Here is a 16337-nt window from a genome sequence, read left to right as displayed (position 1 = left end):
GAAAAATTTTTAAATTTACTCTGACTATCAAAGGATGGATAGAGAAAATGAAGATTCTTTTCTATCTACAAATTACTCATTTGTACTTAGTATACACTTACTTGGCAATAAAAAGAATTCAGAAAGCTCATTAATCACTTGATTATTTTATGTTTACTTCAAGTTTTTTATCCACCTACCTTATTGTATTTTTTATTATAAAATACAATAATTCTAAAACCCGTGTATTTTATTTGAAAATAGATACAGAGTTCTAAAAAAATTGTGATAAGTCGATCTCCCAACCTTGTTTATCTTTAACTCATAATTTTGACATTATATACTTGGATTTCAGGAAGGTTTTGATACTGTTGCACAAACTGGAGCAATATGGTATTAAGGGCAAGTTACTGCTATGAATAAAGGAATGATTAAGTGGAAGAAGACAGAGAGTGGTCATCAATGGGCACTGCTCTTCGTGGACTAATGTTATTAGTGGAATTTCCCAGGGTTCAGTGCTGGGTCCATTATTGTTTTCAATGTTTATCAATCATATTGATGAAGGTATATCTGGCTTAATGTCTAAGTTTGCAAGTGATACAAAGGTTGGCAGGGTACTTAAGGACAATCATCAGGGTGAGCCACTGCAACACGATCTAAGAAAATTGGGTCGATGGGCTGAGAAATGGTAGTTGAAGTCTAACATTGACAAATGCAAGGTATCGCACATGGGTAGCAGTAACCGCAGAGTAACTTATCAACTGAGTAGTACTACACTCAGAGTAGTGGAGAATGAAAAAGACCTGGTGATAATTGTGCAGATAGACATGAAATTTTCTGAGCAGTGCAGACATGCTCCCAGGACAGTTCATGGGATTTTGTCAATGATATACAGAAACTTTGCTAGCTGGGACAAGGAGATGATTATCCCTTTGTATAAGACCATAGGTCGCGTCTTGAGTACTGTATACAGGTTTGGAGGCCTCACTTTGTGATGCATACCTGTTGGTACGGTTACAAATATGGCAACCAGATTGGTAAAGGGAACAAAAGGGTGCTCTTAGCTTAGCTCTTAGCCTTGAATGGATTGAGTAAGCTGAATGTTAATGGTATTTTTCTACTTGCGGAGACTACACACATGAAGGGCATAAATTCAAGTTGAGAATGATGGTTGCAGGATAGATGTGCGTAAGTTTGCCTTCAGCCAGCAGGTGGTTGATTGTTGGAACAGGCTTCCATCTGTTGTTGAGTGGATGGTTTGAATAAATTCAAGGGAGAACTAAACAAATTCTTTGAGGATACGAATGGGTGAAGTGTTTTTTTTTTTTTTTATCTTTTTGGCTGATGCTATATCAGCTTACTTTCTTGCATCATTTGCCATTACTACTACTGTTACTACTACTATAAGGGCGCATATGTCCTATAAGGACAATCATCAGGGTGAGCTACTGCAATAAGATCTAGGAAAATTGGGTCGATGGGCTAAGAAATGGTAGTTGAAATTTAACTTTGACAAATGCAAGGTACCGCACATGGATAGCAGTAGCCCCAGAGTAACTTATCAACTGTGTGGTACTACACTCTGAGTGGAGAATGAAAAAGACCTGGGGCTGTGGCTCCTGCTCTAAGCAATATCAGAGTGAAGTTTGGCAATTAATTGATACTCATAATATTAAACGTTCTTATTTAATGGTATGAAGATATGTGAAAAAGGCAACTGCAAACATCCTATCGATTACTGCAGCGAGTATCAGTAGGGCAACGCAATACACCCAGCCAGAGATATCCAAGTTTAAGCAAAAGATAATACAACTGATGAGCAGTATCTAGCCTTGGCCATAGCAAGAACCCTTATATGTTTTTTAAATTATTATAATTATCTTATAACAAAAACAGAAACTCTAAAATTAACACACCTGATTGCTGCTTATACTCAGGGACAGTGATCCAGGACAAGACGACCTATGAGTCCAGTAGTAGTAGTAGTAGTAGTAGTGGCATGTGATGCAAGAAAGCAAGTGTATGAGCTTATGCAGCATCAGCCAAAAAAAAAAAAAAAAAAATCACACCATTCCCTCCAAATGCCTGTCCAGTTCCTCCTTAAATTTATTCAACCTATCAACTTCCACAACGACAGATGGAAGTTTGTTCCAGCAATTAACCACCCGCTGGCTAAAGGCAAATTTCTGCACATCTATTCTACATTTGTCCTTTCTTAATTTGAATTTATGCCCCCTTAGGTTCGTAATCTGAACAAGTGGAAGGATCCCATCAGAATTCAGCGTGCTGAACCCATTCAAGGCCTTATACACCTCAATCAGATCACAGTGCAGGTGCCTAGTCTCCAGCCACTGCAATTTGCAGAACTTAAGCCTCTCTTGATAAAAGGATCCCTTCATTCCCCTCACCAATCTTGTTGCCCTTCTCTTTACACGCTCAAGTAAATCTACACCCTTCCTAAAATGAGGCCTCCAGACCTGTACGCAGTACTCAAGGCGTGGCCTGACCATTGCCTTATACAGAGGGATAATCACCTCCTTTTCCCTGCTAGCAAAATTCCTATATATCATTGACAAAACCCCATGACCTGCCCTGGCAGCATGTCTGCATTGCTCAGAAAACTTCATATCTGCCTGCACAATTACTCCCAGGTCTTTTTCATTTTCTACCACCTTTAGTGTAGTACCACACAGTTGGTACGTTTCTCTGGGGTTACTTCTACCCATATGCAGTACTTTGCATTTGTCAAGGTTAAACTTCAGTTGCCACTTCTTAGCCCATCTGCCCAAATTATCTAGATCCTGTTGCAGTAGCACACTGCCATTACTGTCATTAACAACCCTACCAACCTTTGTATCATCTGCAAACTTCGACATTAAGCCGAAGTTTCGACAGTGTTTGAGGTGCTTCGAATTCAAAACACGTGACACGAAGAGCTCTGTACTTTTACACTGAAAATTTAGCCATGATCAGTCAGATATAAAAGATCTAATCCGTCTTGCAAAACATTTACAAGAGAATTAAATAAAATCATAACAAAACTAAAATGATTACTTAAAATATCAATTATGCGCATGCAATAAATGCATAGTCAAGCGTATCCACCTGATAAATGCTGTAACTTGACATAACTTCTTTTATATATGTATTTTAAAATACCTGATCCGAATTTTCTAATTTTAAACATAATTTGAAATACAGAAAATCTTTTAGGATAATCAAAAATATATTTCCGGAAAATAATCTATCACAGATCAGACAGACGTTGTACGGTTTAAAATCGTTAAAGTCGATTATCTGAAAGGAGTGTTTCTTGGTGTGTGAATATTATATGAACTTTTTTTTTAATGCGAGTGTATATCGATTTTTGTATCTCTCCCATGGAGCCATGTGGCAATCCTTATTATCTGTACTTAATATTTCTAAAAAGAAATCTGCTGTAATTTTTCGCAGCTGATTCGTCGTAAGCATTGAGGATACTCAGAATAACAGAATTTATAATTTATTTAAAAATATGACTGCGATTATTATCTAAATCAATAATGAAAGGCTGTAGCTTTTATATACAGTGACGGACAAAAAAATTGCATCACCTTAAAAAAAAGTAACATTTGTAGTGAAACGTATAAGATATTATTTGATTACAGTCATTTTGTTTGTCGCAAAGCAAAGGTATTGCGTCAGATAACGCTTCTATTGCATCAGACAGTAATTGCAAGGTATTGCATCAGCCGTTTCTATAAATACGGCGTTGGACGAGTATACACGCTGTATCCTGTTTTGCGGAGATGTAAGAATGGCTCCATATGTTCAGTTGACACCTAGATAAAAAAAGTGTAGCTGTTGCTCTGTCCCAGGAAGGGCTTTCTAAGCGTGCTATCGCTGATAAAATAGGCTGCCACCATTCAACAGTACCCTGGGTGTTGAAATTAAAGCATGAAATCGGTGTGAAGAGAAGACCTGGATCAAGCCGTAAGAGAGTGACTACGTCTTCCCAAGATCGATATCTGAAACTGCTATGCCTTTGTAATTACAGTGCTAGTGCTCCTGATCTAAAACTGGACTTTGAGGTGGCCTCTGGTGTTGAAACAAGGCACGAACTATCCAAAGAACAAATGAGGAAGAAGCGACTTGCTTGGGCTAAAACGTATGTTTCATGAACAAAAGAGCAATGGGACACGGTCTCTTTTCTGACGAATCGAAATTCAACCCGCATGGCTCGGATCGGAAGCGATATGTCAGAAGACGAAAATCGGAGGCATACCATCCAGACTGCATAACACCGACTGTAAAGTTCCCCGCCGGTCAGATGGTCTGGGGATGCATAACAAATAAAGGGGTGGGGCGAATTAAGTTTATTAACGGAACGAAGTGAATGCAGAAACTTACACTGCTGTCTTGGAAGAGTGCCTGAAATCACCACGCAGATGTCCAAACTGCATTTTTCAACAGGACTCAGCACCTTACCACACAGCAAAATTGGTAAGTTTTATGCTATTTAGATTTAATGATGAGTTTGTCTTCTTGTCTCACAAGGCTTAAAACATGCTTATACCAATGTTTTCCCTCGTTTTTCTCCATTAAGGTGCAGTCATATCTCAGAAATGCTGGCGTTATAGTGTTGGACTGGCCCGGCAAAAAAGTTTGAACCCTATTGAAAATTGCTGGTACATAATGTCATCTAAAATTGCTCAGAAGAAGCCAACAAGTAAGATTCAGCTGCAGGAGAGCATCGTAAGGGTGTGGTATCACGAAAGGCCTCCGTAGCCGAGTGGGCAGGAGCGGGAGTGCAGTAGCACACGCTCTTTGAGTAGACCGGAGTTCAAGCCCCTGACTGCTCAATACGGTCGATCTGCCAACCCGCACTGGACCAGCGTGGCAGATTATGGTCCATTTCCCTCAGCATGAATTGTTGAGGAGGCTTCCATCCTGCAGTGGGTTGATAATGGCTGTACTTTACTTTACTTTACTTTTTATCACGAAATTGGGCAACCATCTTTTGGTTTGGACAGCTCGAGGAACAACAACAAAATATTGAGGATTTATTTTGCTAATAATACTATTAAGACAACTTGTCATTTCACTTTGTACACGTAAATGCAATAAACTGTATGTTTGGTTGACGATTGCCATTTGCATGATTTCTAATATTTCCATTAATTACGTATTTTACCCTTTGGGAAGATATTTAGCCTATGAATATGATATGTATGAAAAAAATCAATAATAACTGTCTGATTTCTATTGGTCCAATTTTAATTAAATTTGGAAAGGCTCAACAAACCATTCTAACAGAGCGAAATAAAGTTTGATTGAAATCCATTATTTCGGAAATCACGAAATCGTTTTAAAAGCCCCAAATATAAAATTTTATGAAAATCCGGCTACTGGAAGTCAAGTTGTTACATGCGGACGGACAGACGTGATGAAGAAATAGGTGTATTATGCATATATGCTAACGTGCCTAAAAAGCTACAAACTTTTGGTAGGATAATTTTAAAAAAGTTATTTTAAATTATAACTTAATTAATTAAAGTAATTAAAAGATAAGTAATTAATTTGATAACTGGATAATAATTTAATCATTCAATTTATTAATAGAGAAGATTCATCATAATTAGGCACATTAGCATATATACATAATACGCCTTTTGCGTATCATTAAAATAGAACCAATAGAAATCCGACAAATATTATTTTTTGTCTGTCCGTCCGCATGTAATAAATGGACTAATATTTTATGAATGCATTCTCATGAACTAACTTGTTTTCTGTGGATTCATGTTGTTGTTGTTGTTGTAGGATTTTAGGAACATCAGCGACTAAGGCCAAATTGCTCTGTGTATAATGTCAGTAAATTGCCGTGTGTTCTGAGGTCGATTTTCTGTTTGCTGGATGAAAAATAAGAGTTTCCGGAAGAAAAAAAACCATGCTACCCTCACCTGAGACAGACTAACTTTCATTCTACTTGGAGTTGCTATTCTCTGCAGCTGTTCATTTTTCTGATGGGAATAAAACTATTAAAATAAATTTCCTGTTCATACCCGGGAGAGCCGTATAGGGTAAGAGGAATTTCCATTTTTGCATGTATATTAGCATATATGCATAATACACCTATTGTCTTCACCATGTCCGTCCGTCCGTCCGTCCGCACATAGCAACTCGACTTCCATTGGAAGGATTTTCATGAAATTTTATATTCGGACTGGAAAGATTTGCTGAGAAATCACAAATTTCATTAAAATCATAGAAATAAAATATTTCCTTTTTTTTTTTAACTGTCTTTACTTTTGTAGATAAATTTTCATGAAATTTTATATTGGGTCTATTAGAAATATTTGTATAGCTATTCCAAATGTCATTAAAATCAAACTAATACACACACTGGCCAGAAAAATACGAACCTTTGTATTAAAACAGTCACAGACAGAAAAATGCAAATAGGTGCAAAAAAAAAAAAAAAACCAAAAAAAAACTGTGACATGGAGTGATAATGTTGTCTCGTTGAGTATAAAGACTGCACATGCAGTCGAACAGCAAGTGCAGTCTTTAACCTGAAGCCAGAATAGTGAAAACGAGTTATCTATGACTTTGAAAAATGCCTTCAAGAGCGAAGCTCTCATACTCTAAGGACTGTATGGAAAAATAGGACAGCAAATGACATTTGAATTCAACTAAGCTCAGAACTACCCTATTTCAATACATACCATGCACAGAGAATTGAAGAAATTGGGTAATGGCAGTCATCTGCCTATTCAGAAACCACTTGCTTCAGAAAAACCGAAAAATCCATTTGGACTGGTGTCGAGAACGTCGTGATTCGACATTCGGACAATGGAAGAAAGTTATGTGGTCAGAAGAATCGTGACACACTTTGTTTATCACGGGTAATAGGCAGAGAGCGTGGCAAGAATCTCACAAGGCAATGGTCTCTGCTTGACTTGTTAAGACAAACCAAGCATCTGAAGGGGCTGTCATGGTATGAGGAATGTTTTGTTGGAAAGTGCTGCTGGGTCCGTTGGTACAGGTGAAAGGTGGAATGTCATCCAGAGAGTGCCTGACTGTATCAGATCTACCATGCCCAGCAATGTTACACTTTTATCCCGAAGGTGATGATCACTTTATGGATGACAATGGAACAGCGCATCGTTCCAGAATCGTACAAAGATGGTTCGGAGAACATGACACGGATTTCCATCACTTCTCTGGCCACCACATTCACTTGACCTCATCCTACTGAGCATGTGTGGGATATGCTGGAGAGAGCTATTCGGCAACGAATTCCTCATCCTTCAAATTTCTTGCAGCTACGCGATATTTTGCTGGAAGAAGATTACAATTAGACACAAATTCAATGAAACACCTTACAGAATGCATGCCACGTCGCACCCTTGTTGTTATTCGCGACAAAGGTGGCCCAAATCTATACTGAACAAAGGTTCTATATTTTTTTGGCCAGTGTGTGTAAAAATCTGGCAGTTATTATTTCTTTATCCGTTCGTCTGCATGTAATAACTCGACTCCTAGTGGAGGGATTGACAAGAAAATTTTATATTTCGCTCTTTTAGAGAGATCTGACAAGAATTCCCAAATTTCATTTGTTATTAATCATATTTGCTAACGCACCTGAAACTTGTGTTATAGTACAGAGAGTGAAGATTAACTGCGAAAAACACTACGCTATTATTTGATATAATTCGATGCAGGTAAATGGAGATTTGCATTTACACGAAGGCCAAAGTGTCCTGGTGTTAGAGATCCAATTCGCGTGGCCAAACACGAGAGCAAACATCTCTAAAAGTTCTGGGATATTTCTGAACACCCGCTTTCTGTATCAGCTGCAATTTTAGATAGTTTCGGTTCGATTTAATTAAGAAGGAAGAATGAATTTAACCAGAATTCTTCAGTGGCAGAGTTATGTTTCGGACAAAGATTAAACCCGAAAGTCGAGTTTTTCATCCCGTCCATTGGGAAACCATAGAACACACATATTTTGCTGACAACTTGCAGCTTATGTACTGACACGACATAGCGTGATCTGTTTCAGAGTTTATCCAAAATAACTCAACCCACACCTTGGCAGATACTGAGCAGCAGGAATTTAAAATTAAATTTCGAATTGGATAAAGTAGTACTGTCCCACTGACAACTAGAGAAACTGGCATATTGCCCATTTCAACCGAACTTTATTCGCTATTATAAAGACAACATAAAGAGGCTAAATATATTTTTTACCCTCTACTATATCTCGATTGAACTATAATATTTTAAGGGCCCCTCAAAGTGGTTGCGATAAAATCACACGCAAGGTCACCAAGCAGTTGTTGCATAGAAACGTCGAAGATCATTTCGACTTATCACGTTTATCAAATTTGAGTGGATATTTCGGTATCTTATATACTTCCTCCCACATGATTTATTGCACTTTTAAAACCATGACATAAGTATGATAAGTTAAGAATATTTTATTGATTAAATAATATATACACAGACTGGCTGAAAAATTAGAAAGCTTCTGGATCTTCTGGTTTAGAGAATAGGTGAAAAATTAGAAAGCTTCTGCATCTTCTGGTTTAGAGAATAGGTGAAAATCAGAAAGGACTATATCTGGCTGGTATGATGATTGCATATACATTTAAAATACCAATTAAGCCAACCCACCATCCAAACCGTACCTTATATGTGGTTTATGACTCATCTCAATTCTGGGAGGCAGGCTCCACTGCACTCTCCTTTTAAACACAGAAACGATAAAATTGTTAAAGTAAGTAAATTTGCACCTTTCTACGAACATGCTCGAAATTATTAAAATAGGACCACCCATAATTAAAACTTTAGTCCAACCTGTTGAATACGTGAATAACCTCTAACCTTGTTAATGTCATCATCCCCCTCCGCCTCCACCAGGACACTGCAATCCCTGATAGTCCTAATATTATTCACTCTCACTTCCTTTAACAACGATCTTACTTCTTTTAGGACTTATCTTTTCACCTCTTCGTTAGTTTTAAACTTTTCATTGGAAGCTTTGATCAGGACAACCTTTGGACCCTTCTTCACTTCCTTAGGTTTCTCTTGCACTACACTAGCATATGTAACTATATATCGAGATTTTTCTTCTAACCGCTGCGTTAATAACAGATTTTCGATATAAACATCAACAGCCTTAGTTTCTAACACATCTCACAAATTCAGGATTGTCAGCATCTTGGCAGTTGGAACCTTGCTGTGTATATCGAATAAATATGCCTTCAGCCTACTTCTAATTTCCTTTACATATTCAAATTCTTGGTACTTTGATCTTTCTTTGCTATGGTCAGTTCTTTTCCTTTTAATCGTTCCTCCTGAACTCTTTCTGCCAGATTGATCCTTCTTAACTTTCGTTTCTTGGATTTAGAGGTTTGCGAGCCCTCAGGCAGGCCAGAGAGAGATGATGACCCAAGACCTTGAGGCGGAGTTCTCTGCAAAGTTCTTCAGGAAAACACCTCAATTTCCGTTAAGTCCTGTACCTTTAGCCAGTCAGGGGTTTCACCCCTGACCGCCTGCCCCAGACTCCGAGGAAGTGGGGCAGCTAACCGATTCAGCTGATTAGTGCAAACTCGTGCAACAAAATTAGTAAGTGAAACAGAAATGTCAACAATCAAGAATAGCAAAAATCAAATCAAGAATATCACAAATCAAAATTTACCAATTCACTCACCAAAAATCAGCGCTGCCCCAGATTAGCTCCTGTCACTGCACTCACCTGGTATGATGAGTGCAGTGACAATTTATAGCCCACTTGATGAATTGTCGTCATGGCAACAGCCGATTTATGAACAGGTGTACTGTACTTTTAAAACAAAACTCCTTTTATCAGCTTTTATCCCCTTTGACTTGGTTGCACTTTGTTATTTAGTTACTGAGTTAGAACAGTATTGTCTATTTATTGTTTGCCCCTTTGGAAGATAATCTATCAGAAGATACATTATTCATGATCTTGATTTCACCTGCCGCTTGGATTGACTTGGGTTTCTTTGGAGGTGGCGAAATTTTATTATTATTATTATTTATTTATTTTTTTTATGAAAACCCCAAACACGAGAGGTATTAGAACCTATAGTACTTAGTGGCGTGCATGGGTTGAAGGTTGAGAAGTTGCAATACTTGTTGACATTAGACCTAAACTTCTGTAGACTGTAATTTTCAAGAAATACGTATGAAGGAAGGCTGTTCCAGAAAACGGAAAGTGAATGAATAAATTAGGAAGAAGAAAAGTTGGTTCTGTGAATTTCAAGTTGGACAGCATGAAACCTCCTCAAATTTCTCTGAATTTCCTTTAAGCTAAAGTGTATTTTTTTCTATTTTCTTCTCCATCAATTTCCCTTACAAACAAGTCTCTTTTTTAAAAGACAGACAAAAGTGATTCGCTGATGCCAAAATGACGTGGTTGGAAAGTTTTTGTCTACAAAACCATCTATTTTATGGAACATGGAAATAATGGCACAATAATAAAAAGATAAAAAAAAATCTACCAGCGTTTTTCAGACACACCCTGTTCATATATAGCAACAACGTTTTACTGTGTCCTATGGGATAACTATTGTCACGATTGTGGCCATTTAGAAATTAAAAAATAAAAAAATCACACAGCTGCAGTAAAATGAAGCCCGGCTACACTAATCACTTAAATATTCTATGATAGATCGTTATAACCTTCTAACCTTCTCACCTAGTTCTAGTTCAATCTTTGTACTTGTCAGTCCTTCAGCAACTTCGTGTTCTTCGTTGGCATTTCGTTTATATTCTAAAATTATTACATATATTAATAATTTCCGCTTTCTTTTCTGCCATATTTGTGTAAGAAATAAGCACGCCAGAGGTCGAATGCCGGGCAGATAACACAGGCAGAATTAATAATTATTGCTAAAAATCGCATACAAATCGCAATATTTATGTCGATATAATTCAGTTAACTACGCAGGAGAAAAAAAAAAGTTTTTTTACATACACTTAGAAAAAGACCTGGGAGTAATTGTGCAGACATGCTGCCAGAGCAGGTCATGGGGAATTATCAATGATATACAGGAATTTTGCTAGTAGGAGGGAAAGGAGGTGATTATCCCTTTTTTATAACGCAATGGTCAGGCCAAGCCTTGAGTACTGTGTACAAGTCTGGAAGCTTCATTTTAGGAAGGATGCAGAGTTGTTTGCGCGAGTACAGAGAAGGGCAACAAGATAGGTGAGGGGAACAAAGGGGTGCTCCTACCAAGAAAGGTTAAGTTCTACAATTTGCAGCGTCTGGAGACTAGGCACCTACGAGGTGATCTGATTGAGGTGTGTAAAGCCTTGAATGGGTTGAGCAGGCTCATTTTTGGTGGGATTCTTCCTCCTGCTCAGAATACAAGCCTGAGGGGACATAAATTCAAATTGAGCAAACACAGTTGTAGAATAGATATGTGCTGAAATTTGCCTTTAGCCAGCGGGTAGTTGATTGCTGGAACAAACTTCCATCTATCGTTGTGGAAGTTGATAGCTTAAATAAATTCAAGGAGGAACTGGACAACTTTTAGAAGAATGGATGTGTGAAATGATTTTTTTTTTTTTTTTTTTTTTTTTTTTTGGGCTGATGCTATATAAGCTTGCTTTCTTGCATCACATGCCCCTACTACTACTATTGTATAGTGCTTCAAAATTTCATTAGAACTTTTTTGATTGTTTCAAAATATTACGCTTAACCTATAATGAAATTTCTTCACAAAGCTCATCTACTGGAATGTCCTCCCGTGTACGATGAACCATAAGTGCAGATTTCTTCAATGTCTCAAATAATTTCATGAACATCGAAATAAATCAAATCATTTCAAATGAACTTTATTTTAAATTGATTACTACATCTAAATATACGATAGGAATGTTAGGAACAGATTTGCTGTTATACAGTGTGTATATTATTATTATTGTTCCTCTCCTGAGGAGACACTCCTGGAGGACAGCCATTCACTAGAAGGATGTGGGTTTCACGCATAAGTATAAAGCAGAACCTATGAGCAAGAGGTTACATACGATGGGCGGTCAATAAGTATTTATTTTCACCTAGAAATATTTCAGAGATTTCAAACTTGGCTAACAATTTCACCCTTCCATTTTCTAATTTCACTGTAGCTGTCTTCTAGTACAAATTATTTCCATCTATCGATACACCTTTTTAGGCTTTTTCAACGAAACTCTTAAAACCAGGTTTCCTATTAATTACCTCCTCATCAGTTTGAAATCTGCTGCCGCGTAATGATTTTTCATTTGAGGAAAGAAGAAGAGGTCTGAAGGCAGGAATCAGAAGAATAAATGCGCGCGCGCGCGCGTGTGTGTGTATGTGTGTGTCTTGGTATCGAGGGTGGCTCCTATGAATATATGTCCATCTCCACAAACGTGGATGTGCAGAATTTCAAAGATACAACTGGTTACGAAATCCATGTGAGAGCATCCTTTTGAGCAGGAGCATTATCGGCTAAGATGTGGTCACCTTTGGATAGCTTCCCATTTCTCTTCAAATTGATCGCCTCTCTTAACTTTCCCAGGAGGTTTATGTGGTATTCCCCAGTAATGTTGTTGCTTTTTAAGGGGTACTCTGTAAGGATAATACCTTTAGAGTCCCAGAAGACCGACAACATGAATTTGTTGGAAGATAATGAAACACTGGGGTTTTTTTTTTTTGGTTAATTTTTTGTGGGGGGGGGAGGGGTTTGGTGACGATGAATGTTTACATCGTTTGTTCATTTGTTTTGTTTCTGGGTCATCATAGTGATGTATCCAACGTTCATTCATTGTCACAATTCGGTAAAAAATCATTAACTTTCTCATTACAAAGTTCCAAGAATTGTGCGGAAGAACACTCTTTCCTAAAGAGCTTTTGAGGAGGTTTCAACAATCTCGGAACTCATCGGCCTACCACCATAGAAATATGCAGGACCATGGCGAATGTTCATTCATTTGCTATAAAATTTATAGTCACACATGTCTTCAAGCACTAGCTGTTTCACTTTAGCCACAATGGGAAGGTCTGTGGCCGAGATGGGTCTTCCTTCTCTTGGGCAATCGTGCACACTGCCTCACCCACACCTGTATTTTTAAAATTTTCTGCCTCATACGATGTACAGTCCTTCCTCATATACAGCTTTCCTCTCTTCATGTACACTGGTGTCAAAACTTAAGGAACAACACTATTCCTAAAGGTTACAACCACAAAATCTTTACTTAAGGTACTCTTTACTGATGAGAGTAGATTCAGTCTCAGCAGCGATTCTGGACGTCAGCTAATCTGGCGAGAGGTTGGCACACGGTACCATCCAGCAAGCATCACTGAAAGGGATCGATATGGCGGTCGAGGTGTTCTCGTCTGAGAGGCGTTATCTTGGATGGACGTACACAACTCCAGATACCGGAAGGCGGTACTGTAACCGGTGCACGCTACTGTACTGAGGTAATCCATCCCCATGTGCGTCTGTTCCGAGGTACCATTGGCCCCGAGTTCGTGTTTATGGATGATAACGCCACACTCCATCGCATTGCAGCTGTTGATATGCTTTTGGAAATTGAGGACATTGTTCGTATGGATCGGCCTGCCCGTTCCATCGATCTAAATCCCATCGAACACATATGGGACGCTCTGGGGAAACGCCTAGCGGAACGTCCACACCCGCCAGAAAATGTTCACCAGCTGAAGATGGCGCTGACAGCAGAATGGACGATGTTACCGCAAGAGCTTATCAAGGATAAGCTCTTGCGGTAACATGGGCAGACGGTACAAAGCCTGCATCGACATTAGGGGGTTGCCATATCTGCTACTGAGGACCACCTCTTCCCTTTGTTCCATCTTTGGCAATGATGCATCTGTATCATGGCAGCCAGTGCTACGTTGCCATTTTTGAACAAAGTCCCACTGTACCGTTTTGTTTCCGTTGTTATGTCGGTGTTGTTTCCTTCATCATTTCTGTACCTCCCGAGGTACCTTTGGTATGCTTTTCCGATATCCAGGCCACTCTTATGAGAAGACAGGTGAAAACCTGACTGGTTCTTAAAATTTTGCACACCAGTGTATTTGTTTTTGCTTCCTTGCCTTGCAAATGAAGAAACATTAAGCATTAGCAGAGGCACATGATGCAAGAAAGCAAGCTTATACAGCATCAGCCAAAAAAAAAAAAAAAAACCTTTCCATTTCACTGATCCATTCATTTCAAATGTTTGTCTAGTTCTGCCTTGAATTTATTTAAGCTATCAACTTTCACAACAAGAAATGGAAATTTCTTCCAGCAATGAACTACTCGCTGGCTAAAGGCAAAATTCCGCACATCTATTCTACAACTGTCTTTCCTTAGTTTGAATCTATGCCCCTTCAGGTTTGTAATCTGAGCAAGAGGAAGAATCTCATCAGTATAAGCCTGCTCAATCTATTCAAGGCCTCAATAAGATCGCCTCGCAGGTGCCTAGTCTACAGAAGCTGCAATTTGCAGAATTTAAGCCTTTCTTCATAAGAGCACCTCTTTGTTCCCTTCACCAGTCGTGTTGCGGTTCTCTGTACTCGTTCTGGCAACTCTAAATCCTTCCTACAATTAGGCTTCCAGACCTGTACGCAGTACCCAAGGTGTGGCCTTATGACCGCATGACCTACTCTGGCAGCCTGTCTGCACTGCTCAGAAAATTTCATATCTGACTGCACCTTTATAACGGATCGGACCAATTAGCGACGTTTACCAGCATACCGCCTCTGGCTCTAGTTTAGTAACCGATGGATCTACAGAAATAAATATACATTAACTTATGAGATTAGTAGTACATATATAATTTGAAATTCTTAAATCAAGTATTTCTGTGTGAGGATAAACACTTATTAACCGCCCCTCATAGTCATGGGACATTCACTCTTATTGGCTGCCAAGGGTTTTTAAGTTGTTTCGGAGAAGAGCTGTTTTATGTACAAAGTCTCTTCTTATTTATATCTCTTCATATAAAGAATAAGAAGAGATATCGCATATCTCTTCTTATTTAAAATTACATTTAAAATTATGATTTGCATATCTGTGATTGGCATTTAGGATAATCAGAAGATATTTTTAAACAGTGTGATAATTTAGTGCCTTTTTGAGCCAAGTTGTTATCTTAGGCTTATTCTGCGATATGGTACAGAAGCCAACTGTTTACTTTGTCGGCTAATTTTATCTAGTAGATGTCCACCAAAATTGCATGAGACGAAAGAGATTGCAAAGACTTGCAACTTATAGGTCTTATTTTCTGTTTCCAAGGTGAAACACCGAGGTTGAAAAGTAGGATGTCTCTAGAGATGATAAATGGTTAGTCAGAGATCCTGTTAAGCCATCTCAAGAGCCAGTACTCAATAACCGAGAAAAGTTTTCCGGTTGCTCGGTGGAGGCAGAGGATCAGATCTCCAAGGGATACCTTGAGATGGAAAGAACACATTCCACGATATACTTTTTAATTCGGTCTGGGTTTCTTCATGCCAATCCTTGTTTTGCTGTCTATAGTGTGGCATCAGTTTATGTTTTGATGTAATCCAAAGATCCAAAGATAGTCTCTCTACCCATTTTAAGCCAAGGACCACATATAATTTAATCTTTCCACTTCACATCCTAATATCAAAATTCAGTTTGAACTTGAAATAAGTATGTAACTCTAAAATGAATAGTTAATTTAGTACTGTAATAAAAATGTACATATACATAATAGTTTTTTATTCATTTTATTATTGGTATTATTTATTTTTTGTTTGTTTACTTTCATGACACACAAAAAAAGTATCTTTCGCTGTCCTAAAAACCAATAGATTCATTTTCAAAAAAGGGCTCGCTGACCTTTTCTTACATTATAGTGATGCCACCGATAGCTTTATCCGTTTTCAGTTTCTATCAACAAGGGAAGCAACAGGACTACAACACATAACCCTCATCAACGCCCACAATGTTTTCAGCTACACGTGACCTTCAGACCTTGGATATCAATAGAGTAAAATCGTTTGCAACTGCGTGTACGTTTATCGATCGTAGTGTTGGTTAATAATCTTGAAGTGCCTGTTGTTACAGTTAAGGTTGCTTAGTAACCGCATAGTTTTCTCCTGTCGAGGCACATGGCTGCTAGAAATGACACAGAATTCAGACTCAGAAGATATGTCAGTGGCGAGGTAAGAACATTTTCTCTCTCTCTCCTTTATTTCATTCTTTTATCTCGTTAAAATATGATATTTTATTCTCTTCCAAACTCCTATTAGTATGATAGAAGAGTTGGGTGAACAATATCGTCTGCTTTGATTGAAGCAGACGAGAGTTTTGAAATAAACAAGTGTGATAGCTAAACATACGGATACTTGA

General features: G+C 38.3%; 1 protein-coding gene across 1 annotated transcript in view; it reads left to right on the top strand.

Annotated features, from left to right (window-relative positions):
- Positions 1 to 16050: 16050 nt before the first annotated feature.
- The window catches only part of LOC150079904 (nuclear receptor-interacting protein 3-like), a 41422-nt gene continuing 41135 nt past the window's right edge, over positions 16051 to 16337 (top strand). Inside the window, exon 1 of the mRNA XM_090383562.1 lies at positions 16051 to 16150. The gene's annotated coding sequence lies outside the window, so the exon portion shown is untranslated. The remainder of the gene's footprint in view (positions 16151 to 16337) is intronic.

Source organism: Mastigoproctus giganteus, chromosome 10 (assembly GCF_048544385.1).
Source record: "Mastigoproctus giganteus isolate SK-2022 chromosome 10, ASM4854438v1, whole genome shotgun sequence".
Taxonomy (NCBI): domain Eukaryota; kingdom Metazoa; phylum Arthropoda; class Arachnida; order Uropygi; family Thelyphonidae; genus Mastigoproctus; species Mastigoproctus giganteus.
Note: the sequence above shows the minus strand (reverse complement) of the source record. Positions and strands in the feature narration are given on the sequence as shown.